The sequence below is a fragment of the Halichoerus grypus genome, chromosome 14 (assembly GCF_964656455.1).
Source record: "Halichoerus grypus chromosome 14, mHalGry1.hap1.1, whole genome shotgun sequence".
Taxonomy (NCBI): Eukaryota; Metazoa; Chordata; class Mammalia; order Carnivora; family Phocidae; genus Halichoerus; species Halichoerus grypus.
The window spans coordinates 42,929,109-42,956,907 of record NC_135725.1 but is presented as its reverse complement, the minus strand read 5'-3'; the positions used below and the strand labels follow the sequence as shown (position 1 = coordinate 42,956,907).

The window sequence follows — 27,799 nt, the reverse complement described above, 5'->3', positions numbered from 1 at the left end:
AGAGTATGAAACAGATCAACCTGGAGCTCATTTGGAGGAGGAGAAATGGGGTGATAGTAAGACGAGGGATCAGGAAGAAGCCAAATCTTCCCAAGGCTCTGCTCACCTGCGCATGTCTGAAGGCAGAGGGGCAGGGGGCGGTGAATATGGGGAGACCAGAGATGTGTGGGGTGGTCACCCCATCCCTGAGCCTCCTTGTTCCCATCACACACACACTCTCACATTTAACACAATCATACATACACACACTCATACCAGACTCAATCCCATGAAGGGAAAAGAAAAAACAGAACAATTTGATTTCAGCACTTGACAGGATGGTCCTTGCCTTTCCGCAGACCAGAGAAGTGTCACAGATGTCATTGCTCTGTCATCTCCCGCAAGCTGGTCTTCTAACTCAAACCTTTGGGGCAGCTGTTCCACTATGCCGACGCTTCCTGGATCCGTTATCAATTAGCTGGGTGACCTTGGGCAAGTTACTTACCCCTTCATTCCTCATTTCCTTCCAGTCTGAAATGGACACAATAATATTACTTGTTTCAGAAGTTTGTTGAGAGGATTAAATGATTTAATGGATGTAGATGTTTGGAATTACGCCCAGCACAAAATAATCCTGTTTGGTGGTATTTCAATCCTGCGTAGCTCAACAAGGGAGGTGTTTTTTTTTTTTAGATGAGGAAACTAAGATTCAGGGGCAAATGATTTACCCAAAGGCTCTCAGCTACCAAGTCTCAGAGCGGGGCTTGCTTCCAGCCACACCGCCTCCGGTCCACTGACACCTCGGAGTCTTCTGAATCATCTCGAGCCCATGGCACCTGCTGAGCCCTTTGCCTGGGGTCTGCTGTCTCCTCTTGAAGTCACTGCCACCTGTGTTTTCACCCTCTGTGATGTTTGGTCCCTCCAGACTGAGTCTCACTGTTTACCCCTGTGAGGTCAAGTACGAGCCAGGCATCAGGCTTTCTGGGTAGCCCACGGGTCATCACCTTGATCACTGAGGTTGGGTTGGGCCACGCAGTGTTTGGTGGCCTTGGGGGACGTGCTGCATCCTTTAGAAAAGGGATTTCAAAAATAGATAGGTCAATATATACCATTAATAGGAACGGCAAAGACTGCTGCATTCTTCAAGGTAATGACCTCCCCGAGGGCGAGGAGCGTGACTGCTTAATCACCTCCTACGGACTCATGGGCACATTTTGTCTTTAAATCAGTCTTTTTTTTTTTTTTTTAGCTAATGGCAGCAAAACTAAGACCTTTCCAACTTTCATTTTTTTGCTTTTGAAAGTATTCTTTTTTCTATAGCAAAAAAAAAAAAAAAAGAGGACCATTCAGAAAAATATAATATTTTTATTTTGCACTGAGAACTTTGGGATCACTGGGGGAATAAACAGAGCATCGTGGTGGGGGGGCTGGCCCTGAAGATGGTCACCCACGTTAACACGCACACCTCTCCATTCAGTGCTGGCAAAATCAATGCGGTCCCTGCCCTTAGAAAGTTCTGCAAAGCGGTAGAGGCCCCTAGTCTGGGGGAAATGGGACCTGAATGCCTGAAGCCCCTCAGTAACCGCCCAAGGCAGGGTTATGTCTAACTGGGGCACACCTGGGGCAGTCTGAGAAGGGGGAGGTCGGTTTGTGATCATCCAGGGGTAAGCGTGGAGGCTCTGGTTGGGTGGCGGTGATGGGAAAAGGAAAGAGGCCCTGAGGGAGGAACCTGTCCATCTCAGGGACCTGGAATTCAGAGAGGGCATCCAGACTACGAGCCCCAGTTCCTCTAACACCGAAGTGTTACTGAGAGAGGTACAGACGCTAAGAGGGAAAGCCGGTTGGGCTGGGGCCAAATCATGTAGTTTGAAACTTCTCGGTTTGATACAGTCCGATGCCAAGTGGGAGGGTCCTGGGGGCTGCTACAGATCGGAGATTTGCTGACGTGATCGCGTCAAGAGAGTCCTGGGCTGCGTGCGGAATGAGCCCACGAAGAACACAAAGAGCCTTCGGAGGGGTAGCAGGGGCAGGGGTGTGAGGCACCAGGCGACCCATCGGAGGGCAGGCTTTGCAGGGGAGTGTGTGTTCAGTGGGGACACATACCCCTGAGAGGCCTGGAGGGTTAAGGATTAGGAAATAGTCATTGGGTTGGAGGTTAGGGTTTTTCTGAGGACCTTTGAGAGCATTTTCAGTAGAGCCATGAGGTGGAAATGGGAGAGAGGAAAGTCATCCCTGAAGGAAATAACCACTTCTAGGTCCAAAGGTTTGAAACGGAAGAGGACATAACGCCGCGGGATGCAGGCTCCAAGGGTCAGTGCGGTCAAGGGCAGCCTCTTCATAGAGCACCAACGCTGTATGTTTGCATCCAATGGAAGTGAACCAGAGGAGCATGAGGATGAGGGAGGGAAGACTGGGGGTGTGCAAAGGTGAGCCACGAAGAAAATCCCTCTAAGATTTTGATGGATGAGCGGAAGGGGTGACCTCAGCAAAGAGGAAGGAGACGTGTGGATTATGGGGGAGTGTGAGGTTGACTGATGGAGGAGAGGCAGGAGAGGAGGCTGGAGGATGAAACTTCCTGTACCACGTGACCATGGCTTTCTCCAAAGCAAGAGGTCAAGTCATTGCCGGCAGGAAATTCTAAAGGGGAGGGGTGACCACTGGGGGTGCAAGAGAGGGTGCTTCCAGGGCTCTCCCCGCAAATGTCAGTCAGAGCTACCACACCACTTGCCTTCCTGGGGAGTCAGAGCCCTTTCTTGGACCCTCTATGGGCCCCCTTAAAGGGAGAGGTTGGAAGCAGAAGCCAAAATAGCATTTCTCAACATAGCTGAGGGGATCAAAGCAAGGATCAGCGAGGGTCTCCCAGGAGGAGAGGAGGTGCCCTGCTAAAATGGAGACATTTTCAAAGAGGAAGGCCCCAGGCACAAACACAGACCCACTCTAGGCACAGAGCCAAACAGCATCATAGGAGGGGATGCTGAAAAGGTAGAAGCAAGCAGGTGCGAAGAACCATGAGCTTCTTCAGATCAGTGAACTGAAGCTTTTGTCTAACAAAGCCCTGTGTCTAGTACCCACTCGTCCCCATGCACCAACGCTGGGACCCTGTGGCAGATGCAAGGTAAGGTATTTGCTCTGAATGGGAGGCAGGTGCTGTAGTAATAATAACAACAACAACAACAACAACTAACACTTTTGGAGTGCACTGCTTTACGTCCTTTACATAAAACTTATTGACTTTATTTTATATAAACTTTACATTAAACTCGAACGATCCAGTGGGGTAAGTCCCGTTACTATCTCCATCCTTCAGATAAAGAAACAGAAGCACCAAGACGTTCAATAACTTGCTCAATGACCCATGACCCTCCAAGGTCTAAGGTGTGATGTCTCATGGATGACACTGTCAACATCCTTATCTCAAAGCTCCTGCTGAGTGCGAGGCGCTATGCTCAGTGGTGGAAACCAAAGGAAAGGGATGAGTTGGGTCTAGCTTCAGGTGGCTAGCAGGTTCTAGCAGGTCTGGGCTACTACTATGAAATAGTAACTAATGACTTTCCTAGGATTTCCTATTTTCTGTTTATGCCATACACTCCCACCCCGATTTCTTGATAAAAGAATGCATGAATGAAGACATGGATTTAAATAAGTGGATAGTTACTCATCATTTCTGGCCAGTTAAATGTGTAGGATTCATCAGTTTCCTGAAACAAAACAGAATGATCAAGTTTCCACCAGTAAAACTGGATTGAATTGTGCTCTTCCTGGTCCGACTGCCTCCTTGGAGCAGCCACCTTCCATCATTGTCTCTGGGCTCACAGCACAACCCAAGTTAATGCCCATGGTGGGTGGTCCAGGCGGGTAGGACTCCGAAGTGCCTCTGCTCAGTTTGCCCCAAGTTCAGGTCCCCGACACTGTTCTCCTACTTCCTCCTGACACAGGTCACCTGGTGCCCTGATTCCTTCTCTGTATGCGCCTCCCTGCCCTAGTTCTGGCCTTGACATCTCTTATCTGTACTACTGTAATAGTCTCTGAACAGACAGACATGGGGCTTTCGAGTCAGATGGATCTGAATTTGATCTTGAATCTACCACCTGTTTGCAGGTTCATACTTGGGCAAATGTCTGGATCTCTTTAACTTCCGTTCCCTTACCTGCACACTTTGGAAAACAATACTTTGCCTCGCACTTGATCACATCAAATGCCTACTACAGGTTCACCCTTGATGCTGTTATAATTTGTGGGTATTATTGTTAGACCTCCCACCCCCAAGCCAGCCTACTATGGAAGATTAATCTTCCCTGAATCCAATTTTGATCATGTCATTCCCTATCCTGCGAAAGCTGCACTTGCCAATGGACAATGTTTGTAAGGGGAGTTACCTCGTTTTTCCTTTCTGGATGCCAGAATCTTGACTCCAAGAGTCAAGTGCCTCCTACACAGCCCACTCTCTCTATAAAAATGCCTGGAGAGGTTCTTCAATTTACAAAGACAATAAAGACAATACAGGGGTTTGTTAGTCAAGGTTGAACCCACTCAATGGGGTGAGACCAATATAAGTTTCACTGTACGGTCAGGTTATGCATACTTATGTGATGGGATAAGAATTTTTAGAAAATGTCAACAGAATTTTCTCCCTGTGATAATTCCTCTGGCCCTTTGCCCCCTTCAATTAGGCTAGTCATTCTGGATTCATTCCCTCGGGAAAGAATGTGATAGGAGAAAGCGGAGAGAAGGGGGACCTCTCAAAAGCCTTTGAGTTCCAAAGGCTGAACCCCTATGGACAAAAGACAGAGGAGAAAGTCACGATTAAGAACAAGATTTTCTGGCTTCTATCCCGCTAGAAAAATCGCTGGGATTAGGGAAAAGAGAAAAGGGTAGGGACCAGGGAGGGGGGTGCCGTAGCTCAGCTGCCCCGTACAGTCAGCCTGCACGCTGCTCCCCATCAGCCGCAGTCCCAGCCCTCTGTTAGCTCTACATCCTGCCATCTACTGAGGACTTCCCTTCACAGCAGCTGGAATGTTTTTGACCAACCCATGAGAAGGATGCTCTTCTTCGCTCTGAGACTTTGCTTCAGCTCATTTGACTAACTCTGTGGGAACTGCCCTCAAGTTCTACTTGGCCAACAGTGGTTTGGAAAGACCCTATTATAATTGCGTATTACAAACCGAATCACACACAGCAGGGCTCTGGTTCATATTAAGTAAACATGTCTCTATTCCAGTCAGACATGAATTTATCCCCTTCAAAGAATGAAGGTATAATAGCGAGGTAGAGGGGAGTGGGGTTTTTTTTGAGATGGGGACCCTGCTTGGGCTTGATGCCTCTTGGTATTGATGCCACAGAGATGATAATACAGAGGGTAAATTTCTGATATGATAGAAGGAGGTGCTTGCTCCTTCCCTCCTGTCCTGGTGTTCTCTCTCCAGTGCCACCTTCTGGGTTGGGACTTCTAGAGGGAGGGTGGGTGCTTCTAGAGGGGTGGGTAGGAACATAGCCAGATCTAGTTACCTGGGAGAGGCTATCGGTGGGTTCAGACACCCCATGAAGCCTTCTGTGGTAGACTGTTCCATCAATGGCCCCCAGGAAACCTCTTTCCTGTGTGGTCCCCTCCCCTATGGACTCTGGGCTTGGCCATGTGGCTTGTTTGGCCAATGAGACATTCGAAAGCATGATGTAAGCAGACACTGGATAAGCGCTTGCACAAGTGGTCCCCTTGGGACCTTCCTCTGGGAAATTGGCTACTATTTGGTAAGGAAGCCAATGCAGACTACTGGAGGAAGAAAGGCCCCGTGGAGGAAAATCAAGGCATACCGGCTCTCATTCGGCACCAACAACAAGCCATGTGGACAACACCTTCATGGATGTTTCCCCACCTGAGAGCAGCAGCTTGAGAGACCCCAGCTGATACACATGGGACAGAGTTGAGTTATCCTGCCTGAGCTCTCTTCAAGTTGTAGAATCATAAGCAGGTAACCGTTGTTGTCATCTCGAGCCACTAAGTTTGGGGTAGTTTGTTGTACAGCAAAAAGTAACAGAAATATCTTCTTTCTGGGGAACGCTTTCCTGTCCAATTGCGGGAATTTCCCACAGGGCAGGGACCTTATCCATTCTGATCACCTATATCCTCAGCCTCTAACAGCCTGTATTAAGTGTCCAGTAAATATTTCTGGAATTCACGACATGAAACCAAGCACACAGCACTTACACAGCATTACAATGCTCTTTATCCTGTCCTTCTAAAACCAGGAGCTTCTGAGCCTTGAAGCTTCTATTTATTGTAAATGAATCGTGGGCACATTTCTAAGAGATCTATATGTGTAATGGTTGGTTAATGGGAATTTGACTACTATTGTCTATGGACCTTTGGTTAGCTGAAAACTGAAAACAAGGGATGATAACTACCCTTACATTCCAAAGATTGGTGGTCAACACATTTGCAGCATGTGCTGAGATGACAACAATCTTTTCTGACACCCTATTCCATTCTTTGCCTCTCTTCTATATAAGAAGAAGACAGGCACTAGAAATCCGTAACTAGAAATCTGGCTAGAAGCTGGAGCCAGGCAGCCTGACTTTGAATCCCCACTTGGCCACATACCAACTGGGAGACTTGGGCCAAGTTACGTCACCTCTCTGTTCTTCCATTTGCTCATCTGTAAAACAGGGGTGACGATAGCATCTACCTCACAGGGATGCTGTGAGGATTAAGTAAATCACTGTAGAGAGGCTAGGCAGCTCTGTGTATGGAACCCCGAGAACGGTGCCCAGCTCACAATAAGGGCCGGTGTCAGCTATCATCAGTGTCATCGGGGCGAATGAAGAGCTCTTTGAAAAAAATTGGCTGTTGGGGAGGGGCATACATTTCCCGGTGGGAGAACCCCAAGTTTGTGGCTGTTTGCCAGAGGGGAGTTGACATATCATTTATTGATTGTTGGACTGAAGAAACATCCTGACCCTTCCTGAGCTTCTCTGGGAGGGGACATAGTGAGAGAATTCTTTAGAAAATTTGGCATCCCCCGCCAGGTGGAAGCACCAAGAAGGGAAAAGTCCGAAGGGGAAAAGCTGGTAGAGTGAGGAGAAAGGCCTGAGGTGGCCTATGCACCCCTCCAGGGTTTGAGAGGTGAGGATGCTGAGTTTCCCACCAGCTAAGTGGACAGTCGCTCGAGGAGACGTGGGGAGAGGAGGTGAAACCATGGAGGTGGTACTGAGGGCCAGCCTGAGAGTCTGTGGGCCATGCTGAGCAAGAGGTCCCGGTGTGGGGCTCTGGAGAAAGGCACTGGAGTGCTCATGGAGGACAGGTCGGGGTTCAGACATCTGCCATGGAGATCTCTGGACAGCACCAGCTCATTCCCTAATCCGATTTGGCCCTTTCCCTTCCCTTCCAGGTCCCTGCTGCAGCTCTGGAGGGGTGAGGCGGGTGGCGGAGGGACTCCGAGAGTGAAGAAAACCCCCCACCTCCCAGCTTCAGGCTACTGAGGCTCAGTAGGCCTGAGCTGGGGAAAGACAGGGGCTTTGAACTGGATGAGAAATTGAAATTTTAATATTAGAGTGGTCTGCACTTTATCCATTTCTGAGGAGGAGACTTTTCTAGTGCCGACCAGTGACTGGCGATGCTCTGGGCTCAGCCCCAGATACCATCCGGGAGCAGGGGTGCAAAACGCATGGGCTGGGAAGAATAAGGCTATCCATGGAATATATTCAGTTACTTTAATATCATCTTATTTCATCCGCACGACCGCTCTGCGAGGTAAACTGCCTTCCATATTCCCACTTTCCAGAATCTTAGCAAAGTTGACGGACTTGCCCGAGGTGCCACATCCGGCGGGGGGGCAAAAGCCCTGACTATGACCGCTCTAACACTCGTTGAGGCGGATGCTGTCTCTCGCACCTTTGCATCCCCAGTGCTTAGCGCTGGCCCCGCCATCCAGAACATGCTCTCTACTGACTCGTAAATGGATGCATTGTCCCCATCAGCAGCCCTGCTATGCCCTCACGAGGGCCGAGCCCCCTCTGCATTGGCAGAACAGAATTCTTTAGAGCCAAGCACATTGGGCTCTGGCCCAAACCGGAGCGCAGGGCCCCGATGGACCAGGAGAGAGCCATTGTACTTCGCGGCGGCTGGTCTTTGGTTCCTCTGACCCTCCTCCCAGCCCTTCTACCACAAGACTGTGCTCTGGAGGCGACCTGGTGGCAGACACTGTGCCAGGCTGCTGGAAGGGAAGCCAGCCTTAGCTATCTCCCCTGAAGGTCTCACAGGAACAAAACTGGTATCAGGAAATGTCCCCGTGTGCCTCAGAGACTTGGATAGATTGGCCAGCGTGCCTGTATCTTCTTCCTCTTTCCCTCCGTCAGAGCATGGGGTGAGACGGATGGATGAAGGTTCCAGGCTGTTGCTTTGCGGGCTGGTGATGTGGTGTTTGTAGTTTCCACACACAGGCAGCTGATCGCACGGGTGGAAGGAAGGTGGCCTCAGGGTGAATAACCCCGACTAGAAAGGGGGCAGGATTCCCAGCACCCCGGGCTTGGGTGTGTTCTGTGCTCGAATTTGGCCATGGGTGTGTCTGATGTTCTGGGAATTCGTATCATTTCAAACAAAAGCTCAAAGCCACACACCGAGAAAATTGTCTCTGGAGATTTGGGAAAACTGCTCAATTTTCCAGAGCTGCCCATAGAGCAACTCCTCCCTAATTTCATTTGCTGTTTGCAAAACATTTTCACAGATAGCCTTTCATGAGCTCCTCATAACAGCCCCCAAAGTTGATGGAAAAATATCACTATCCTTCTTTTACAGAGTTCCTGGAACTTCAATATGATTAAAATACTTGCCTGGAGTCAAAACGGCCGGAGGTGAGGGCACCTGGCCTCCTTCTGGCCTTGCTCCCCGCCCCCCGCCCCCCCCATCTCCCCTTCCATGGGCCGGCCCTGGGCCACCCCTCAGGTCAACCGTAGCTCTGGTGCCCAGCCTGCGCCGGGACTTGGGGTCCCACGTGCTCGGGAGGGGAAGTCAGCTACCTGGGGAGATGCTGTGTGGGGTACGCTCCCACCATGGCACTATTTTACATTCCCTTCTGGTCGACCTTAGACCTTTCCAGGGAAAAGTAGTTCCATTTCTGGGGATTAATGTTCAGATAATATTCAAATCCAGTCACCAGGACAGATGTCTAAGGGGTTCACCACAGTGTCATTCAGAGAAGGGACACATGGCAAATAACCTGAATATCCAAGAAGGGGTCCACTTACACAAATTCAGATATATTGAATCAATGGAATATTATTCAGCTTTTAAAAACTCAACTAGTAGAAGGACTTGAGTGACATGGAATGATGTTCTTGATCCATCTTTAAATAAACAAAACAGGTTACATGAGAAGTGTTTCAAGATGGTCCCATTTTGCTTTGACAAATATTTCTATCTCTGTCAACAAGCTGGTAAGTACCCAGAAGGCCATACACCCAAAAGGTAATGGGAGCTATTTCTGGCCGGCAAGGTTATAGGTGATTTTTATTTCTTCTCTTTGATTATCTAGGTTTTCTAAGTACTCTACATTCAACGTGACTTAATCTTTTTTTTTTTTTTTTTAAAGATTTTTACTCATTTATTTGACAGAGAGAGAGAGAGCACACAAGCAGGGGGAACGGCAGGCAGAGGGAGAAGCAGGCTCCCCACTGAGGAGGGAGCCCGACGCGGGGCTCGATCCCAGGACCCTGGGATCATGACCTGAGCCGGAGGCAGACGCTTAACTGACTGAGCCACCCAGGCATCTGAGTTAATTTTATAATATGAAAAAATGTCACAAAGTAGCAAGACAGGATTAGCTCTACTGTTTTAGTCATGTAGTGATTCAGTCACCCAGCTATTTGTATTTAATGTATTAAGTGTTGGAGATTCAGAGATGAATTCAGAATAGAGTCCACAATCCCTGTGCTCTCGCCCCTTCCCAGGCTCGCAGGGCACCCCTTAGAAGGAAGGTGACATCTACTGAGGATTTACACCATGCCAGGCATTCTTCCTTCACACGCTGTATTCCCCTGAATCTTCAACGCCATCCTGCGTGGGAGGCATGACGATTTCTGTTTTAAAAATGGGAGGCTGAGGTTTAGAGAGGTAAAATAACTTGATGAAGTTTCTACGACCAATTAGTGGGGGAGCCGGGGGTTAAAGGACAGGTCGGCCTGCATGCCCTGCCCCCGTTTCATGCCCTGATGCCCTTCACCATGACCTTGGCTGCTCCTATTTCACAAGGATGGATCTTGAATTCTTGGGCTTGAATGGCTTCTAGTGCCCACCCTGGTTGAAGTTGAAGCATGGTCTCCGTAGCACTCAAGGAGGTAGCTGAATTGCCAGGAGCAACCCTGAAGACCTGGTTTTCTCAGCTCTCCATCACCTAGGGGAACCTAAGCCGATGAAAAGCCCCCTGACCCACGCTGTGCCTGCCATGTGCCATCAACTTTCCTCTACCTGCTTCCCGCGTGAGACGTGTCTGGATCACGCACCGCTATGTGTTAGGACTAAGGATTCCAGGGAATCCTGCTGCACTGGAGGAGAGATCTTTTGCCGGAAAAGGAATTTGCAAGTTGCCATTTAAAATTGTGAAATCCAGAGGAAAGCATACAGGAAATAAAAAACCCCAAACAAAATAAAAATCCCCCCCTGTGGGCTGAGCTCTGGGGATCAAATATTCTCTTTGTATTGTGCGGAGGGGGAGCCTGGGCAGCCAAGGCTGGAGTTTTCAGTTGGCCATGCAGAAAATGCTCCTGGGCACTCCCTTTAAAAACTAAATCAACATTATTTTAATTTGTGTTCCCTGCTTCCTCATTCACAATGGAAAGGAAGGTGTGAGGCTGAGCAAGAGCATATTTCTCTTACAAGTTAACTTAACATGCAATATGCAGGGGATTACTCTGGGCTCACTCAATACCACTGCCCAGAGCTTTATAGAATTCTATTGATCTTAGCTAAAGCTGTTTAATTTTTTTCACTTTAATTTTCTTTCCTTATCTGCTCATTAAGTGGAGGTGAGGAAGGGGCGGGGGACTGATGGCAGGTGACACTGCTTGGACTTAAGGCTGGTTTGAGGGACCTGGAAGCTAGTCTGGTGGCATGTATTGGCAACATGTTAACCCAGTGGCTTCGGGTGGGGGGTGGTTGCAGAAAAAGGGAAATAGGCATCCCTGGATGGATATTCTTCTGCTGCTAATATAGGATTCTGGGCATAACACAGAGGGAAAACAGAGTGAATCTGACATAGATACGACCCCCAACGAGTTTACCTTCTGGTAGCGGAGAGAAGCACAAAAATCCAAAGTGGGACACGGATGTGCCAGGATGATCGAATGGGATATTCATTTTTGCTCTTAGGGGAGGCACAAAAGAATGAAAACCTAATTTTTCCCAGCCATCCCCCAAACCTTTGGCTACAGTGTAATCCCCACACAGGGTCATCGGGGACTTCAGAGGGACTTGCCTGATGGGGGGTGTCGGGGCTGGACTTTGGACAGAAAGCCTGGGAGGTGGGGAGGGGATGACTAGGGCTGATGGTCTGAAGGCCAGGAACTGCCCACTCCCTGCCATCCTCCCTGGGCCAGGTGGCAGGGCTTCTGAAAGGGCAGCCCATGGGGATCCGGGTTGATTATTAAGCTCCCGTGCCCTGGGAGCCTGGGTGGGAGTGGGTTGTGTCTGCACTTAGCTCTGCAGGGTGCACCTCTGGAGGCTGCCCGCAGTAGGAAGGACTGTGATGATGGCGACAGCCACCAAAGATGAAGGACCAGGCACGCCTCTTCTTTCCTTGAGTCCTTAAATTCTTAGAGAGCCCAACTCAGAGCAGGAGGGAAGGCCGGTACTACTCATAAATGACATCTACTGAGCTTTACTATGTGTCAAGCACTGGCTAAGTTCTCTAAATGAATCCCCACCAAATCCCTCTGACATAAGCCTCATTATCATCCCCTTTTTGTAAGAAGTTAAGTCTCTTGTCCAAGGTCTTTATGGATGGTTAAGTAGCAGGGCCAGGATTTCATCCTTCTTGTTCTGGCTCCTGGACTCCTTGCCCTCAACCCCTGTATCAATGCCTACTCTTACAGGACCTACTGGTCCAGAGGCACATCCCTTAGTGGTCGTTCGCAGAGCTTGCTGGGGGGAAAAAATAGAATCAAACGTGATGTTTTTTGTGCCCTCATATTGTGGAACAAATTTATATCCAGTGCAAAAGTAGTAGAAGATAGAGTGCTATGGGAGTTCAGGACCCAACCAGCTCACTTCTGATGGAGAAGACTTTTTCCAGACGGGGCTGTGAATGAAGTGAAAGTGCAAAAGAGAAATAAGGAGTTCCTGGGGGCAGAGTGACAGAAAATTTAGCATATTTTTGGAGCCAGTGAGCATTTCCATTGTCTGTGGCATGGAATGGAGAAATGGTAGGAGGTAAAATGGGAAAGGGAGGTTGTGTCCAGGTCAGAAGGGATTAAGGGAATTGAACTCTATGCTAAAGGTCGAGGGCAGCAAAGGGGTTTCACTTCCTGGGCTGCATTTGATTGGCAGAGGCTGTCTGGACCATTCTGAATGAAGGATATACAGAATTAATGGAAAAGAAAGCTGGATCAAGCAGCAGTGTCCACCATAGAATGAGTCTCACCAATCTCCTTTCTTGTCCTGGTGTTCAACAAAGATTCTGAAAGACAACAGTGAGGTTGGGCCCTGGTGGGGGATACATGCCCCAAATTATTATCAAACATCTGGTCATTCCGAGGTACAGAGACTGATTCCTTTGTGTCATCAATTACTCGCTCCAACCCTCCCCACCAATTTTATTAAAAATGCCTGAAAATAAGGAAACCAAATCTATTTGGTTGTGTATGTTTCTCATCTGGAGCTGCTGAATCTGATCCAATGGGCAGAACCCTGCATGGGACTCCAGAGCACCAAGGTCTAAGCTGAACTCTGCCAACAACAGCTGGGGACCTTAAGGCCCATGTCTGGGCCTTTCCGAAGTCATCCGGCATCACAGAGCTTTTGTGAGAAGAAAAGGAAGTAACCTATTGGAAAATACTGTGACAACGAAAATGTGCCCTCCCGGTTAAATGCCATATTTTATCAAATAAAAAATGTCATTGATTGTAAACTTTTATTATTAAGAAAGAAAAATGCTGCCGACTACAGTACCCCATCCAGTTTCAATCACATTCTGTTATCAGGGGTGTTAAAATGCTGGAAAAACAGCATTTGGAATCAATGAAATATGGAACATTATGACAGAGCTCCAGCTCTGAGTTACTAACCTCCATTTAAACAAGTTAAAAATGTGTTTGCTTGGATTACAGACTAGGTTCTTCATGCATGAATCGCCACGTTCAAATCAACTCATGCTACCTGACACAAAAATCTGGTCTCCCATTCTTCCTTTGTAATTGAAAGTTGGAGAGATATGGTTCTTTAAGGGGAGATTGTCCCAATTTACAATGACTATGAAAACACTAGTTTGACTGTTGATTCAGATATAACTGGTTCTAAATCATATAAGCTGCCAAACAGCCTTGATTAAACACTTGCTAGAAATATTTCAAGGTCAAGGAGCCTTGCGATTCTGAGTGTGACACAGTAAAGCTGTGTTAGATGTCAGTCTGGGGCTGGAAATAGTAGAATGTGAGGCCCAAGCTAAAGCTCACAAGCCTGGAATTCACCCTCTTTTCCATTTTATTATTTGTAGAATCCTTGAGAATAAGCTATGTGAACACAAACTATCATCTAACCAAACAGGACAATGTGTATGAGACATTCCCAAGGGAGCCCACACCTAACAATTCCACCACCAAACAGGGCCTGAAACTCTTTTCCAGGCTCCAGTTTGAGACATCCCAGAAATGAATTCTGATCCGCCTCCTTCAGATCATGTGCCACTTGTAGGCAAATCATTTGTGGCCAAGGGGTGAGAGTACTATGATTTTAGACCCCGACTACAAATACATGATTTAAGGAAAGAGAAGGAACAACTTTCTAAATGGGGTGGCCCACTATGCCAGAAGAAGGGAAGGGTTCTGGCAGACAAGAAATAGATGCATTTCCGTTACCAAATTTATTCTCAGAACGACCTTTTCATCTCATGGCATGAAAAAGAAAGTCCTTAGAGGTTTGGCTGACAACAAAATAATCTTATCACCATAACAGTCAGGCCAATTTAACCCATTAATCAATAACGGGGTATTGGAGCCTCCACAAGATCATAGCCGCCATTTTGGTGAAGGCTAGCATGCCATTCTATAAAGGACACACCCTGGAGGCAATGTGTGTCCACCCTACAGAAATTCCTGACTTTCAAAATACTGTTATTGGAGAACACAGTCTGTCTGTCCAACTGCATGTGTACTTTGCAGAAGAGTGTGTATGGATTGTAATTCTCAGAAGGACTAGACCTGATTCCCCTACCCTAACTGACAGAGAAGACCTTCAAAGCTTCTTTGGAAGCCCAGTTACTTGTGTGTCATTGGGCAAAATTCGGCCTCCTCTTCTCATTAGAGACAGATTATGAAACTTATTGCTATCATCAGAGATGCTGCAGAAGATGGAATTGATTTCTTTACAAGGACCCTTAAGGACAGATATTTGATTGATCTGAGCACAGAAATGGCTATGTTGCTTCCTTGAACAACTGGTTTGTTTTTGCTTTACAGACACTAAATCTCATGAACTTTCACATTCCCCTCTTCATGGTGGCTGCTAGGTAGCTCAGAGCCAAATTCATGAACCACTAATAGTTCAACCTTAAATCCTTAACGGCAGACATTTAGTGTATGTGGTTACATCTTGATTCCATCCTATTTCCTTAAGCTTAGTCTCTCTTCATCTCAAATTTTAAGACATGCATATGGGTTATTTAATCTTGGAACACCTTTCATATCTTTGTAAGTCACCTTAACTTTTTTTTTTTTTAAGGTTAAGGTGAGGATATAAGTGATTATTCCACGCTGGTTTCAAAGGTTTTGAAGCCTTTCAGACAGAAACCATCGTAGTGGAGTGTGTCTTTATGTACAGCGCCACTCCTTCTGGAACCCAGCTGATGTCTCAGGGACATCTTTGATATATTGTCCCTTTGCAGGGGTCTGTAAACCCACTGGCCCACCTTTTAATTGCAAATTACCTTGTGAATTTATTGATTTTTCTTCTTAATATCTTTGGCCATGAAAACCGAATTATTTTGTGTTCCTTTCCAAGACTTGGGAGGTAAATTCCCTCCCTCATGGTAATGAAGTCCGAAAGAGAATTCATTTCCATCCCCTACAATACTGCTTTATGTTCAAAAATATCTTCGAGCTTTTACAAATCTCTAATTGCTGAAAGATCTGTAGTTAACAACAAATCTCAAATATTTAGCTTCAGGGATTTAAAATTCCAACTACAATGATAACAAAGATAAAACAATTATTATCTGCAATAAATGATCCACAGCAATGTCTTTTAGAAGAATACTTGGTGGGCGACTTTCACTTCCATGACTGGGGGTGGGGTTGAGAGCCTGAGGAACTCAGCCAGATGCAAGGGTGGAAAAGCAACAGTCTAAATGAGGCGCTCATTTCTCAAGTCGGAAACATGGGAAACAGTCCTCTGGGACACCGGCTGCTCTTCCCAGTCATTTGCTGTAGGGCTCTTCATTTCTCTTCCGGGAGCATTTTTAAGCTCCTAGACAAGGTGCACATCCGCACGGGCCCTATTTTTCTCGTTTCTCCAAAGGCACAGGAAGCGAGGCAAACCTTTTCAGTGTGATCTGCATCATGTTCTTCTTCGTGCAAGTTCATATTTTGGTTGAAATGATAACCAATAAATATTTAACATTCTAAAAGCTGTGGCTTTCCAGCTCCAGCCATCCATCCGATGGGAGACAATGTTGCATGCATTAATTTACAGCCCACTTTCATTTCAAGTGGGTCGATAATATTTCATAAGGTAGGAAACCAGATGGCATGATTTTGGTGGAGAAAGGAAAAGGGCACAGCTTGGTTTATAGACCTAAAAACTAAATTCTGAGAGGGAGGATAGAAATTGTTTGGCACTCATCTTGTTTTTTGTTTTGTTTTTTTTCTTAATCGACATTTTCTTTTTTGTGAACTGAAGAAATTAACATTTTAAGAAGTGAAAGCTCTCTTGTGCTGATTTCCTCCCACTCCCCTTTCACACATGCACACACTCAGAAAGTAAGAGGGAGGGTGCTGCCCACAAAAGCTGGCCACAGCGTGTCCCTGCATTTGACCCAGTTGAGCAAAGGTGGTGTTTTGAAAAATGACCAGCACTTGACATTTACATGATACTAAGTGATCTATTTGAATGTCATTATTTAAGCGATTGCCTTTCCAGCTTGCAGACAGTCTAATTCTCATCAATTTCACCTTTAATTTAGAAGACAAATGATAACCAGTGAAAAGAAGAAGAAGAAAAAAGCCCACCGCAGAGGCCTGTGTCCTTACATCTCAGTGGTTTTTCATTCACAGTGTCTTCTGTAAATGAGATTTTGAATCAACCCCAAACTGACGTTGAGTGGAAATATATTCTTCCTTTTTAGCTGGGACTGAGGAAAAATGAACGATGAATAAAATATCCTAATTACAAAAACCCTACAATGGGATCTGTTAAAATACATAAACATAAGTTCAATCATAGGAAAGTAATTGTTGTACATCTATATGCTAATGTGGGAACCAACTACTTTTACTCCAGATAATTCTGTGGTTATTGATTTTTTTTTATTATTTTTTTTATAGATTTTATTTATTTATTTGACAGAGAGACATAGCGAGAGCAGGAACACAAGCAGGGGGAGTGGGAGAGGGAGAAGCAGGCTCCCCGCAGAGCAGGGAGCCCAATGTGGGGCTCGATCCCAGGACCCTGGGACGATGACCTGAGCCGAAGGCAGATGCTTAACGACTGAGCCACCCAGGCGCCCGGTGGTTATTGGTTTTTTATCTTATATGTTTAATAACATGCTCCTAAGTTCAAAAGAATCCAAATACCAATGTTCAGTGATTCTGGCCTTCAAAGACCTTTAGCAGTATAACTATCTAAGGCTCACGCATCACTGCCTGTGCCCCTGGTGAGGTCTGGGTGCTAAAAGCAGAAATCAAGGCTAGCAGCCCAGAGCAAACCGCGTGTGGGATTGACTCCTCTCTGCTTCCTTTCCTCCTGAAATGAAAGGCTCACATGAGGGCGTAATGGCAGCAGAAGCACCAAAGGAACAAAGGTAGGTCATGTGCCCATGGTTAGGGTACACATGGACCCCAGGCTGGGCCTTGAGTCTGGGCCACTTTGTTTCCAGCATATACGAGGCCCAGATACCCCTGAAACTCCATTTTCCTTTCAAAGAACTGATAGGATTTGTTTGATGGCAAATGATTAAAAAACCAGTTGGACAATGAAAAAAACTGTCTTGTTCATGTAACTGAAGAGTCCAGTGGTAGGACTGATGCTGGGTCAGACTTGGTCCAGTGGCCCAGATGATGTCATCCAGGACCTTGTCACTGGTTTGCCTTTGGTGACACTGGCTTCATACTCAGGCTGCAGTTTCTCATTTCATGGTAACGAAAGTGTTCTAGCCATTTCCAACTGCACGCCTTCATGACCTCTTCTCAAGGAGAAGGGAGAAGGTCTTCTGTTAGCTCCCGTAACTCTTGGGTCGTCCTTTCTCTCATATCCTGGGGAGGTAGGATATGCTGCTTGGCGTAAGCCAGTCATGGCCCACCCTGCAATAGGGAGCATGGTCACTCCCACCCACATGGAATGGGAATGGGGAGAATGGCTTCCCAAAAGGAAAATCAAAGTACCATCGAATGGGGGGCAATGGAGGCCATGGATGTAAACAAAAAGTATACACTACGATGACTTCGTAGCTTCTTGTTTAGCTATGCCTTTTACCAAACATCTTGATTTTATTTCTTTTTGCCACAAAGTCACCTGAGGAAGTCAATGGTGACGTCAGTTCTGGTTGCAGGCTGGATTAAGACTCTGATGATCCTTTGATCTCCATCTCCCAAGTTCTGGCTCCGTGTCTCCAAAAGAAGGGGCTGGCTGTGATGGCAGACACCTGGCACACAGGCCGCCACTTTCCCCTCTCGGTCCTACAGCAGACATCATCCATCAATCACAGGACTTTTTCCTGTGCAGGCCAGATGTGGCCCCAGAGACCTACATAAAACAGTCCTCCGGACAGCCTCTACGAATGTATTGGTGTTGACAAGTGAGATAAAACGTATTTGCCATCCCTGGAAAGGATTGCACACCAATGACCCAAACTATCAATGCATTTCACTCATATACCAAGAGCATTCACAAACACACATGCACAGGTTCATACACCTCAGTGTTTCTCTAAATGTGGTTTGCAGATCTTTTGCATCAGAATCCCCTTGTGTTCTCATAAAATGTGAATTCCGGAGACTCACTCTAAAGTTACGAGATCAGAATATTCTCAAGATAACAGATTTAAATACTCAATAAGCTAGCAGACGCAGTAGAATAATATGCTTCATTCCTACTAGGTCTCTGAGATATTGGCTCATTCTTTGTGTATTCTTTCAGCAGTTTCTTAAGCTACTGTGGGTAGGAACTGGGTTAGTTTCTGTGAATTCAATGAGAATGGTACAAATAAAAGACTCCTAGACTTCCTCAGAGAAACCCAGTGATGCTCTGTGGAAGGAGTTAACAGCCACCAGAGAAGACCAGGAATTTGGGAGTTCAGAGATGGGCAAGATCACTTCTATGTGAGGGGGCTAAAAAGCTAGAAAGTGTCGTGGAGGACTTGGTCCTGGAGCCTTTATTGGCTAGGAAGAGTTGGGGTATGGGATGAGGAGGGAAGAGCTGGGAGGAAAAATGGCAGTGGATGGAAGTGAGAATGTGCAGCAAGAGATCGTGAACAGTCATTTAATGCAAACTGGAGCTGAGAACGGGGGTCTGAGAAAAGAAGTTGGAAAGATAGGATTACGTTTTCATTAGGGAGGATTTTGTGGGGCTGGCTTCAGTGTTTAGACTTTGTTTTGTAGCTGATGGAAGCTATTTTAAGCAAGGGTGTGATATGATACTAAGCCATGTCTAAGGACGTAACATTTGGAAACGAGGGAGGGGGGAGGAGTAGAGTGAGAAAGGCTGGAGCTTCCGGGTGGTGGAATGTTGTAACTGTGTGGGTGAGAGGCTGGGGGTCTTGGCAGAATCTTGGCAATAGAAATGGAGGGGAACAGATGTGAGAGCCACTGAGGAAGCAGAACCATAGGCCTTTTTGGTTTGACAGTTTGGCCAGACTTTCAAAGGCATATTAGTTAGGATATGCTGGGTCATGCTGCAATAACAAATTAATCTTGAAATCTCTGTTTTTAACATAACAAAATTTTACTTACCTCATGTTTTACATCCAAGACTGATTGGCAGGGGGCTCGATTGTACTCAGTCACTCAGGGACCCAGGTTGAAAGAGGCTCTGTTATCTTTCAGCTGCACTATGGAGCATGTGGCCTCCTGAATGCTAAAGAAGAGGAAGAGACGGATGCAGGCAGAGCAAAGACCTTTAACTGATCTGACATCAACATCACTTCCACTCAGAGTCTGTTGCCCTAAACTAATCACATCTAACTAAATATCTATAAAGGAGGCTGGGAAAGTAGGGGAAAACGTGGAATATTTGGTGAGCCTTCCATTTTTTAGTTATAATAGGGCAATTTCTGCATTTCACCCAGAGGCAGAAATTAAGAAATCACATACCTGAGTTGCCCCTAGAACATGGAGGTAAATTGGTAGGAGGAAGAGACTGGAGAATAATTTTTGTAACATACCCAGTCACTTTTAGAGGTGGTATTATAATTCCAGGCACAAGGGGTGGTATACTTTCAACCCAAGTGGTTCTACCTTAGAGGTTTAGTCTTTAAAAGTTAGTCAAAGGAGTCCCTGACTGTGACTATCTGTAGTAGTGAACACACCTCATGTAAGGCAAGCAGAAACCAGGTCATGTACATGCATACACATACATACACATACACCCTTGGGTTTTAATGAAGATAGATAGATGATAGATAGATAGAGAGAGAGATAGATAGATATACATACATAGAGAGAGATTTTAAGGATTTTATTTTTAAGTAATCTCTACACCCAACATGGGGCTCAAACTCATGACCCTGAGATGAAGAGTTGCATGCTCTTCCGACTGAGCCAGCCAGGTGTCCCTAATGTATAAAACAAAAACAAAATCCCCAAATCCAAATATATTTATTTTCCTCAACAATCTCAGAGGTTTTTAGAAATAAAAATATTTTTATGGAGTGAGAAGTCTTCTGAGAACCCCCACTAACTATTTTGAAAGTCTTCCTTCTGAGTCTTGAACACCCTTCCCTCCAAAAGAATCTGGGCTGCTGTCAGACAAACACACAGACACAGGTAGCAAGTAATCACTCTGTGCCCACCAAGTCCCAAGCATTCCTCTAGGCCCTGGGGATGCCACATTTCTGGAACTTACGTTTAGTTGGGGAGAAATATATTTAGTCAGTACATAATTAGAACTTTAACCAGGACTTCATACTCCAAACTCTTTGCACTAACATGTCATGTTTATTCTTCAAATGAAATCTTCCAGCTTTCTATCACTGCCACCTCCTGAAGAACTAGCTCCTTCCCAAGCCTCCTTGAAAAACCCTAACAAGCCCAAACTTATTGGGTGGCATGAGGGGGTCTGGTGCTAGGGGGAGATGAAGATGAATAAGGCTTTCTCTTTGCTTTCAGAGGGGCTTCTGGTCTATTTCTTGGGTGCCAATCTATCTTTTTCTGATGTGCCCCCCAGTTTTCACAAAATTTCAGGCCAATGCTAGAGCACCTGAGCTATCATGACTACACCATGGCCAGGCAAGAGAGGAGCTCTTTTTGCCCACCTTTATGAAGGGCAGGAAGATATTCAGGAAGAGGATGGGGGTACTTTCCACCCCTGCACTCCAGACAGAACTGTTGTATTAACCAAAAAAAAAAAAAAAATCTGGTTCCAGAGCGAATCGAAAGCCATCTTCTTTTTGCTCCTAGGGACAGCGGCTCCACCAGAAACTACTTGGAATCATTGGGGCAGAAAATAGAAGGCTCTTTGGGAACACAGTGCCTCTGATCCCACTCCTTTTATGCCCCAGGAAAAGAAAAGAGGCCCATGTGAAAACCCCTCCTGGGGCTTCCCAACCAGTTAAACATGAGGGAGAGGAGAAAAGGGGAAAAAATTCTAAATAAAAGCAAAGTCTTTGAAAAACTTCAAAGAAACATTTCTCCTGTTCAGAAGTCAAGAGCACATCTGGCTGGCGGTGAAAAGAGAAGTGGTGTCATCTGGGCAAAAATGTTCTTTTCAAATATGTCCTTTAAGAAAAGCAAGAAAGGAGAGTGCAAGAGATTGAGAGGAGAGGAATAATGCAAAGAGGGAAGGGAAGTTAAAGGGAAAGAAAAAGAAAAAAGGGAAAAACCCTCCTAAATCTTGTAATGTTTTAGGAGGGCTTATTAGAGTGAAAATTAAGTGTCATACAGAGCTCTGCTCCAGTATTGATGGCCTTTATTCAAAGAGCCATCACCCTGTAAACTCACTTTAACAACTCCCTTCAGATGAAATATAAAAATTAAAGACATTTACAACACAGCTTAGTAGCAGATGTAGTCGTCCTATTGGGGCTTAGATCAAATAGTGATGTAAACCCCAGCAGGATAACAGGTCTTATGAAAAAGTCCTTAACAACAGCCCCCAAAAATCTTGGAAATCTTACAAAACATGTTTCCCATTCTCTCCCAACCTCAAGGGTCCCCCTCCTTCCCCCAACCCCTCCCGTGATCTGCTAGACTCCTTTTCCATCGTCATCCTTGTCTGGAGTTCTTATGAGTCACTCTACACTTAGCAACTGGACCAAAAAAAAAAAAAAAAAAAATCTGGTTGGGCTTCTGGTTATCTTCTCCATCTAGTCATCTGCCTCCATCATTACCTGGGGGAGTGCCAGGGTGAGGGATGTGCTGAGCAGACTGGGAAAAAGACTGATATGTACATATAGCTCAAATGGAGATTGAGGTCTGACCTTCATCTTGGTCTGTTCTTCCCCATTTGCGTCTCCATCTTCTTCGGCTCTCATTTTTCCACCCAGAGGAACCCGAAAAGAGATTTCCAATTTGATTTAGAGGCTGGGTCCTCACTAGTATGGGAAACATTTATATCTGTTATATTGTAACGACTGCAGGTGGGGGCCTTCTCCCCAGTCTACCCTTTCTAAAGAAGACTTTCTTGAGGATTTATTCTGGGAGCCATCTTCATCCATCCACCCACACCACGCACCCATTCACGCGCTCATTCATTATTTCAAAAAGTACATTCGTGTGTCTATGACATGCCAGGCACTGGGAAAGTGCTGGAGGCATGGACATGATCATCCTGTTGGTTATGGTTCTTTTTGTCCTTGAGCTGACATGTCCATGGACTGGCTTTGGAAAGAGAAAAAGCTTAGAGAATGAAAGTGGAGAGGTATAAGTAAGATCTATGTGAGAATTTCTGGTTGTTAGGTTCAGTTTTTCAGTGCCCCCAACTCTTAAAAATGAAGCCAATGACCTTTCTTGCCCCCACCACAGTGTATGGAAAGAGTCAAGTTGCCCTTTAGGCCCAGGGGCTTGTCCCCAGACTCCTCTTTCCTGGCGGATGATCACTTAGCCAGTGATTTGGGAGTGATGGTGTTAGATCTTTGGCCACAGCTTGGCCCTTGGACCAGACAGAGGCCAAGAGGCTGGAAAATAAAGAAGAATCTAAAGGGCCTTGATGAAAAAGAGAGCAAATCCTGACCCTGTAATGAGCTCTACTCTGAGGATAGGTCAAGGCCCCGCTTCATTGGAAGCAACCTGATAAGAAAACCAAAATAAAGTGTTATCACCTCAGCTGGCTGAACCAAGGCCAGTGAGAAAATTGTCCTAGGGAGCCCTGAAAGCAGTAAATGAGAAGCTAGCTTGGATGTCACATGGAGCTTAAGAAGGTTGGAGACATTCCAGGGCTAAGTGGGGGCCTTCTAAGGTCATGCAGTCTACAGTTTTCCAACACCCAAGCCAACATTTACAGCTTGAACTCATGCCCTCCCTGCCCTCCTCTCTTTTGCTTTACCCAAGAGATCTGCAATATGATTGGGTTGCAAATTTTGTCTGGTCCATCCCCATACCTCCCAGCAGGCTTGGCTGGATTTTGTTTCACACATGGTCTAATCTGAAAACAAACACTGGAAATCAGCTGGTAGGGTGGGAGGCCATGTTGATATGACCAATGATCAAGGAAAGTTCCCTCTCTGGATCCCTGCAAGGAATGACTTCAAAGGTACTTTCCTCACACTCACTATGTATCCTCCTACTCACACACATACTCCCACACCTACAGACGGCCATAGTCCCAGTGGATGACTTTGCTATGCTCTGGGCCATTTGGTCATAGAGGAGGCAGCATTTACCTCCACTAATGCAAGGTCAAGTCTGTGAAGAGAATGTGTGCTTATGTAAAGAACCAAAGAAGATAATAGTTGCAGCCTATGTCACAGGCGGGGACTAATCTTCGATTAAATAATGATATTCAGATGACATTTCTTGGCAACTGGCAGACCAGCTGGAAAAATAAGTCAAAATTTCCACAGAGAATAGACCGTTTTGCCATCCAAAGCTGGCCAAGTACAAACAGCAAAGGTTCTAAATACATGTGAATAAAAGGTCCCAGCACTCTGGCTTGCAAAGGGGCTCCCTTTTCTCCTCACAGAACTGCACACATGAGCGTGCACATATGTGTAAAGTGCACATGTGAATTTAATATCTGTTGCATCCAATTGTCTGTCCTCTTCCTCCTGGGTATTCTGACCCTTGAAACTTCCTAGTCCAGCTTTTCATTTTTCAGATGAGGAAACAGAAATCCGAAGAGCTGAAGAGCTTGAAGGACTTGCCCAAGGCTACACAGCAAGCCAGGAGTCTTGACTCTCATTCCAGTGCTCTTTTGAGTATAGTCTGACCTCCACAGAGCTGATTGGTGGAATCTGTAAGCACCCATCATGGGATGCATGCATGTGTGCAAGAATCAGCGTCATTGGGCTGATGTCTTAAAGGTACGTGTGTATGACATGACCTGATGGGAAAACTCCAGCTCGGACCTAGTCCAATGTCCGAATCCCAAAAGAGAATGGTGGAGGCCCTGATGCAGGGACTATTTACACAGAGGCTGGTGGAGTCAAGGGAAGCTGACAAGGGATGGGGCAGAAACCCATGTGCAACAGTAGAGAGCTCTTCTGGTCCTTAGACCAGAAGGAGGCCAGTAGAGGGAGAAGTTTCCCAAACCCAAAGAGAGGTTGGGTTGCTCTCTTGGTTGGGGGGCTCAGTCAACCAAGGTAGCCTGCCTGGAGGAAGCTGCAAATCGATACTGTGACCTCCCCCTTCCCCATTCTCTCAACTCCTACTTGTGCCTCCCGTTGCATGAAGCCAACAGGAGCTAAAGGCAGGGGGGCCAGGATGTGGGCCATAAGTTGGGCCTCCCTGTGGAAGAGAGTGGTGTGGGTCTAGAGGAGCAAATAGAATATCCTGCATGTCTGGGTTCAAATCTCAAGTAGCTTTGCTACTTACCATGCTGTGACTTGGGATAAGTGACACAATCTGCCCTTGGATTCCTCGTCTGTGAGATGGTTATAATGCCACCCACCTTGAGAGGTGAAGTGACTGGTAGGGCTGTTGTACGTGCAGCTCCGAGCTCAGTGCCCATCACTCCTGGTGCAGGTTCCTCTCCTCTCAGGAACACCAGAGGCTCCTGGACAATTTGGCAATAGAAACCCAAAGCCTTACACTTTTGCAGACCTTCTGATCCAGCAATTCTGCTTCTAGGAATTAGTTTCAAGGAACGAATCTGGCCCATGCACAAATTTATAATGCTTTTTGCCACTCCGCTACTTAAAATGTGAAAATTGGGAGCAGATTTACTGTCTATATCCATCAGGACTCCTAGATGCAAACAACAGAAACGGATTCTGGATGAGTTAAGCAGAAAAGGAATTTATTGAAGTAATACGGGATGACTCACAATTGCCAGAAGAGGCCAGGTTGCCTTGGTGGTTGAAAACAATTAGCCTTCTCCTCTTGCACACTCAAGTTCGTGGCTGATAATTTGTGAGCAGCAATGTATAAACAATGCCCCAGACACCCAGTGTTCATACCAAATTGTGTGGGCAAACCATCTTGTCCCTACCACCCAAAGTCATGTTTCGTAGGCAAATTCCAGATGCACCAGCAGAATGAGGGAGATGTGCTTGGTAGCAGCACTTGTGGAAAAGACTTGAAGAGGTTGGTCACCAGCAAGCTCCACACCAAGCCCAGACTGAGGTTCTTAAAGGAGCCAGTCAGCCCACTCCAGTTCACAAAGGCGGTCACAGATAGGCTACAGTGATCGTGGGGGAAAGTGGACCCGATGCTGGTACTTTGACCCCAACCTGCCTGTGCCTAGAATGTTGACGCCCAGGTTCCCTTTACTGGGCCTGTTTGCCCACCCAGATGCTCTGTGGGCTATTGACAGCTCACAGCTGCCCACCTTCTCCACTGAGCTGACTGAGGGAGTGCCTTGCCTGGGCAAGGTTTCTTCATCCTCTGACCCCAAGGATCTGGCAAAAGCCAGACTTTTCTCCTCTCTTTTCCTTCTTTAATTTTCCTTCCTCTCTCCCTTATCAGTTTTCCTTGAGGAGCACCACCCCCTTGATAAATCAGCTGTACTCAATCCTTATCGCAAGCTCTGCTCCTAGGAAAACGGGCCGAAGTCATTGTCTGACTTAGATTTATGCCTGGCCTTGAATTCCGTCAAGGGATTTGTGCTTGGGGCCTGGTTTCTGCCCTCATTTGGCTCCCAGGCCCTGTTGTCACCAAGCCCAGCGTGATAGTGAAGGAGAAAAGCCTTACAGTGTTGTGGGAAGGATAGATATTCACGCAGGGGTGCGATTTTGTTTTGGTCCTCTCACAGAGGAGCCAGATCTCAAATGATCAGACTGGGGTGCCTCTCTCTCTCGTGACCCCCCAGCACCCCGTGTCTACCTCTACTGTCACATACACCAATCACACTTTTTTTTTTTTAATAATACTCTGCTTTCTTGTCTTTCTCCCTGATGAGCCTGAGCTCTAGAGCGAGGAAAGTCTTAGTCTTACTCAAACTCAGAAATGGAAGTGATTGTCATTATTATTGACAGGCACACAGGTAATCTTCGTCAAGTGAAAGCAAGAATCTTCAGAGGACAGGTCTCCCCCAACTCAGGGGGTCAGTACTGATCTTTGGGGAGAGGGGATTTACCCCCAAAGCCAGGCTTGGTTATCAGAGTGGCCCATAGATGAGCTTGGGCTGAGAAACGAATGAGCGCAGATTCTCATTACCTACAAGTCATTAAGTTATGATTAGAAAAAAGGGAGAGAGGAAGGCATGAACATTTGTAAAGGGATACAACATCTGTATTCGGCCGTGCACAGCTACCACACTGGCCCACGGGGCCACCTTTAATGAACAGCATATGTTATGGTTTCTGCAGACCATATTGTATACCTGCTTTGTGCAAAGCGTTACACAACACAAAGGCGATTTCCGTTGAGGTCCCTGCCCCCAAGGACCTCACAGTTTCAAAGTAAACAGGCGGTTATAGAATGGATAGTATTTATTGAATGTTCACTATGTAACAGGCGTGGTTCGAGACACTTCACATGTATTAATTCATTTAATCCTCACTGCAACTGTCTGAAATAGGTAATCCTACAAGGGTAAAAACTGAGGCTCAGAGAGGTTTATTAACTTGCCCAAGAAAACAGCTCCAGAGTGGGAGAGCCAGAATTTGAACCCACACCCTTTTAGCTCCAGAGCCCCTCAGCACTCAAACCCAGCGAATGCTCTGGGCCATTTAGTCAAGAGGAGGCAGTATTTACCTCCAGAATGAGGAGTACTGCAAAGAGAAGTGACTGAATTACCACAACAAGCCCACTCTTCTTACAGAAAACCTTTACTAATGTCCTACTGGCACCCAAATCACTGCGTCCAAAACGAAAAGTATGCATCCTTTCCCTTGATCGTCTGCCCCTTATCCTCGTCCTTCTGGCCAACCGTGTCTCTATCAATGATCTCAATCCAGGATCTCAGAGTTGTCCTCCATCCTTCCTTCTCCCATGTCACCTGTCACGTCTACCTGCTTGCTAGGTCTGCTGGATTCCACATCAGGTAGAACTCCATAACTCAGCCCCTTGTCCCCACGCTCCTGGCCCCCGATTGCTGGGATCACTGCAGTGTCTCCGGTGGCTTCCCGACCGCCGCTCCTTCCCCCTGTCGATGCCCGTCTCACTAATGCCTCCTCACACGGCCCACCCCGGCCACTCTGCAAGCCTCCGGGAAGTGACTCGGACTCTGGTCCAATCCATCCCGGAGGCCAGGGCTCTGCCTTTTTAAGAGTAATTCTGGCCGGGACTAGGAAGTGACTCACCCCCGCTTCCCCCCGGGGCAGGGCAAGAGAGGCCCAGCTGTATGCACCAGAAATCACACTGCTTCGCAAACGGTTCGTTCCCATGTGACTCACCTGGGAATCCTGGTGAAGTGCAGAGTCTGATTCAGTAGGTCTGGGGTGGGGCCTGAGAGTCAGCATTTCTGAGGAGTTCCTAGGGGAGGCAGCTGCTGCTGGCCCCCAGACCTTAGTTTGAACAGCAGGTACTAGAGGGCAGTGTTAGGGGTGACAGCAGGGCTGTCTCCAGCCACAATCTTAGGCCAGGACAAGCAGAGCTAGAGACAAAATCAGCCCCGGAAAGCTTTATCGAGCATGTGCACTAGGCCAGATGCCAG

The 27,799-nt window shown here is 46.6% G+C and overlaps 1 long non-coding RNA gene across 2 annotated transcripts; it reads right to left on the bottom strand.

Moving 5' to 3' along the window:
- LOC118555917 (uncharacterized) lies at positions 1 to 27,799 on the bottom strand. Of its 2 annotated transcripts, none has more exons than XR_013443928.1 (3): positions 27,540 to 27,799; positions 19,342 to 19,465; positions 1 to 1,046 (listed from the first exon to the last, which is right to left on the bottom strand). It is a non-coding gene; the product is annotated as an uncharacterized LOC118555917 (long non-coding RNA). The 2 variants fall into 2 exon arrangements; XR_004927219.2 differs by lacking the exon at positions 1 to 1,046 and adding an exon at positions 9,290 to 9,315.